Source organism: Glycine max, chromosome 8 (genome assembly GCF_000004515.6).
Source record: "Glycine max cultivar Williams 82 chromosome 8, Glycine_max_v4.0, whole genome shotgun sequence".
In the NCBI taxonomy this organism is placed as follows: Eukaryota; Viridiplantae; Streptophyta; class Magnoliopsida; order Fabales; family Fabaceae; genus Glycine; species Glycine max.
In genome coordinates, this window is record NC_038244.2 from 16,053,291 (window position 1) to 16,058,321 (window position 5,031).

Sequence of the window (5,031 nt, forward strand, 5' to 3'; positions counted from 1 at the left end):
TCTTCCATCTCCATGTTCTTGTGGGGTGTAGCAAACGGAGATAATAAAAGAAAGTGGACTCTTATGAGGAAACAAGAGAACAAGAAGAACTTCAGGAATGAAAATAATTAATGGAAGAGACTAAATATAAAAACAGACTTATAAAAACATCATCTACTATCTTTTGCCAAAATTTGTCTTCTTTTGCAACAAAGAACACACAATATAATCACTGCAATTCATCTTTACATAATGTTTGATTTGACACCAACAATATTTTGGGAAATAATGACTATGTGTGTGTGTGCACGTGTAAAAAAGCAAATTTTATGAAAGAATATTTTCAGAAATGTTGTTTCTACCCATCAATACCAATGATGTTCCATTCACCATAAGTTTTTTAAAACCATGTAAATATACTAATCATTCAAAATTAATATACATTATCAAAATTAACAGCAACACATAAAATAGTAAAAAGTTATTCATATTCACAAAACTTATCTATAAAACTCAATCCCTAAAGATAAAAATGATCATTTTTTCAAGAACATTACACATATCACAACCAATATCAGTAACCGTGTTACTAAAAAAATGTGTTCCACCACAAACGTTCGAGACAAAAATGATGCAGAAAAAAGTCACAGCAAAAAAGCGGAATCGTAGAAAAGAAAGACAAATAATAATAATAATAATAATAATAATAATAATAATAGAGAAGAGACATCATATTTGGCCCGTTGGGACAGCACAATTGAAGACTTTCATAGTCACTATATAATTATGAAAATCCACAATGAGGAATAATATTTGAAAACAGAAATTATGACATGGCTAAGCTGTGGTTAGATCAAAAGCAAAGTTGCTGTGTATGTAAAATAATTCCAAAGAAAAGACAACCGATAGATTGAAAAGCACAGTATTCTTTCCAAACCAATGTTAACAATAATTGCAAATTATGATAGTATTTCCATATTACAAAGAATCTGACTAACCTTTGTAGGAATTGCATAATGTAGGCAAGTAATTTTAATGAGGAAGCTTTCACTTTGTCGTTTGGTTTCTGTCCAGAGCACCCCTTCAAACTTGGAACTCTAGAACTTAAATAATCCCCAAGATTTATATGCTTCAATACTTGCCCTGAAGACAATTGATGTTGAACAAAAATTAACGGAGGGCAATTTCATGAATAAAGTAGTAGTTCAAAAAAAGAAGGATCATATTAAAAGAGCAAAAAAAGAAGGAAAAAACACAAAAAAGGACATACTTCCAAAAAGCTTCTCAGTGGCTTTGACCACCACTTGAGAACTCCTGTCAAGAGGAACATTTATATGCTGAAAACAATCATCAGCTATAACTATTTGCCGAGGACTGCGTTGCATTACAAATGGTGCTTGTAAAAGTATATGGCCAACACGGCCCAATATATTGGGATCCTTTGGAAACCAACCTAAAAAAGGGAATTTCAGAGTTAAAAGAATTGAAAAGGCAGCAGATGGTGCAACAATAACATCCATATACAAAAACTAAGACACAACCAGGATCTATACAAAAATGTTTGAATGTAAAACAATTTTAAGAGAACATCTATTTTTACTCTTCATAGAGTGTATTTGGATTAGCTTAATTTTTTCAAAATTATAATTAAGATCTTACTGAGAAATTCTCAAAAAAGAAAAAGGCCCTAAATAATAAGCAAATTGAAATATACTAATCATTCAAAATTAATATACATTCTCAAAGTTGACAGCAACACATAAAATAATAAAAAGTTATTCATATTTACAAAACTTATCCATAAAACTTGACCCCTAAAGACAAAAATGATCATTTTTTTCAAGAATATTACACATATCATAACCAATATCAGTAACTGTGTTAATAAAAAATGTGTTCTCAATTTTGTAACATAATTCAATTTGGAAACAGTGTAATAGAACTTTATGTATTTATGGTAATAAATTGAAATTATATTTATTTTGGTTCTTTAAATTTTAATTAAATTATTGTCCATTTTCAAACCCGATTTAACATGATATAGAGAATTATGACCTAAACAAAATCTGAAAAAAATTTATTATCCTAAAACAATTATCTTAGTTCTGTCCATTTTCAAATCACATTTATTATCCTAAAAAAAATAATTGTCTTAGTTAATTTATTTTTACCCGAGCAATTATCTTAGTTAATGACATGTGCAACTAGTAGTATAACATTATATTACTAATTTACTTTATAGCCAGGGTATGATACCAGGAGAATTTTGGTCTCCCTGCATGTTATGATTGAAAACAAAATTAGATTTTAGAGACATAACTGAAAAGATCTTGTCTATACAGAAAGTATAAATTAGATAATACAGTATAAAGGCATAAAGTATTTTAAGACAAAAGCAAGAAACATGACAAAGGGCTTCTTGAAGTAATCCTACTTTCTCAAATAAGTACATGCATATGCTAGAAGCTTCTAATAAATTCTAATTCAACATCAGCCCAGCTTAATAATCCATAGTTAAATGAGAAAAACTGACCTTCAGATAGCGAAGAAATTGCAATTCTTCAGGGATCAGGAAAAGCAAAGCATTTCCTTTCCCACCTTCACCACGAGCTATTCTACCAACCCTGTGAATATATTCCTGGTAGCAGTATAAAAAAATATGACAAAGTACATCAACGTATAAGACTTCTAAGAAGCAATTGAAAAGGGGTGTTGATTGATAAATAGAAGAATTGAAAAGTACATTTGGTTCATCAGGTGGATCATACTGCACAATCCAGTCCTACAGCACAAATAAGGAGAAAAATAAACAGAAATCTTATATGTTTAATGATTTTCAATCAATAGAACAGAATGCCGCATAAGCACATAGTTCATTCAAGTGTTGTTAAATGTTTTACCATTAGTATTAGTATAGAAAACCAAATTAAATTTTCAAGAATCAAAATAGGACAGAATTTTGATGCAGAAGAAAGCCACAACAAAGAAGCGGAATCGCAGAGAAGAAAGATGAATAATAATAATAATAATAATAATAATAATAATAATAATAATAATAATAATAATAATAAAGAAGAGGCATCATAAATCTAAAAGAGGGGTTCTGCATAATCATTGATACTGAGCATTACTCTGTGTTTCGCTTGCACCCTTCTAAACCTTCTGGAGGTATGGTTGCTCCCTCTCTGCAATTAAACAGTTCTCAGCAACAAAACATGTAAACAACACTTTCCACGTAACCAAATTGCATCGAACCCCCACACCTTCTCATTAATTCAATAAAAATAACATTGTTGGGTTACACAAAAAGTTCCCAGATTGCAAAAAACGGATACAAAATCAGAAAGAAACACAGAATTGGGGTGGTGAGACCCATAATTAAAAGAGACAAAAATTGATATAAATCAAGAGAAGTTGTTGAATTAAATGAAAAAAGGATAAAGCGAAAGGAATTGAGAGAAACTAACAGAGTCCCAATGATTGCGGTGTTTACGTTGTAGGGGAGGGATGAAATGGAAGAGTGCGGCCCTGAGAAAGGAATGGAGATTAATAATAATAATAACAATAATTAATCAAAACAAAAAAAAATAACAAAAATTAAGAGAGAGTACAAAGAAGACATGTGTTCATTCAAAACTTCATTTTTTTGCCCCACTAAACAAAGCAATAATTAATTTTCTGCTCTTACTTAAAAAAAAATTGAGATTTAAGGGTAAAAATTTTGAATCTCAAGTACCCGTGAATCCATTTTAGTTTTTTTTTTCTTGTTGCAAAAAAATTGAAACTTTAAGGGTAAAAATGTTGAATCTCAAGTATCCATGAAGATTGGAAGTTGCAAACCTTTGCTGATGTGCAGAAATATGAGTCAATGTCAGTATGCTGGATACTTCCTCGCGGGTGACGTTGCAAAACCATGGAGCAGCGAAAACTACTTTAACTTGGAGCAACAAAACCAACAAAATAATGAAGAAAAGAGCATTCAATAGCAAAAGAACATTCAATATGCAAGATCAGTGTTACTACCAAAAGGAAGCAAACATGCATAACAGCAAAGCAAAAAAAAAACTTGTTTGCTAGATGTTTCTTCATCGTCGCATTGCACAATCACCAAGCTGAAGAAAACTGAAGAAGGAAGAGATGGGTTTTCTCAATAGGAAAAGAACATTCAATAGGCAAGATCAGTGTTACTTCCAACAGGAAACAAACATGCATAACAACAAAGCAAAAAAAAAACCTTTCCTGCTGTATCCTTCTTCGCGGTCACATTGCATTACCACCAAACTGAAGAAAACTGGAGAAGAAAAAGATGGGTTTTCTCTGCAAGTATGAACGAAACAAAAACAAAACCACAAAATGGAAAACCTCAGTAGCTGGAAACTCAACAGAAAATAAAAGCAAAAATTGCAAGTGAGGATGCAAAACACGAACCACAAAAACAAAGAAGAAAGAAACCAAACGAAGTAAGCAAGTTGGTGAAGATGGAAGAGATGAAAGCAGGTTTCAAGACAGGAGAAGACTACAGAAGAAGACACGTGCAATAATACGTGGAGCAACCAACAGAGGTGAAAGTGTGATGCGAAAATGCCCAAAAAACTAATAAATTGGACACATGTCAACAGCTGGAACATGAACACAATAGCCTTTTCCATATACATCTCATTTATAAGACTTAGTATAGATATGACTTTAGCTAAGCGAAACAACTTTAATTAAATACAAATGCAGAAGTTGTCAACAGTCATATAAACACTCAAAGCAAACAACTAAATGGGCCTGCAACATAAGATGTGAGTTCAGTGCAATAGGATGAAATAAAAAATATACTTTACAAAAAAGTACAGTATGATTATTGGAATTACTATAACTCATAGATCCAATCTTGAACTGAAGCTTTACTCACAATGGCACTTTATTACATAGGGGCAGCAAGATGCCAAGAAGCTAAGGGAGGGAGAAGACCACAACATGTTGTGACCCCTTGGCAATAAGGAATATGGATTTTCCTAACTAGAGAAATATTAAAATTGTAAAAATTGATGAAAATAACAACAC

At 31.5% G+C, this 5,031-nt stretch overlaps 1 long non-coding RNA gene across 2 annotated transcripts; it reads right to left on the reverse strand.

The window, feature by feature from the left end:
• Nucleotides 1-713: 713 nt before the first annotated feature.
• On the reverse strand, nt 714-5,031 carry LOC102662506 (uncharacterized). 2 transcript variants are annotated; one of them, XR_005892615.1, is made up of 9 exons: nt 4,880-5,031; nt 4,003-4,296; nt 3,820-3,916; nt 3,447-3,507; nt 3,111-3,164; nt 2,723-2,761; nt 2,513-2,617; nt 1,250-1,432; nt 714-1,122 (listed from the first exon to the last, which is right to left on the reverse strand). It is a non-coding gene; the product is annotated as an uncharacterized lncRNA (long non-coding RNA). The 2 variants fall into 2 exon arrangements; XR_415565.3 differs by having other exon boundaries at nt 3,820-4,296.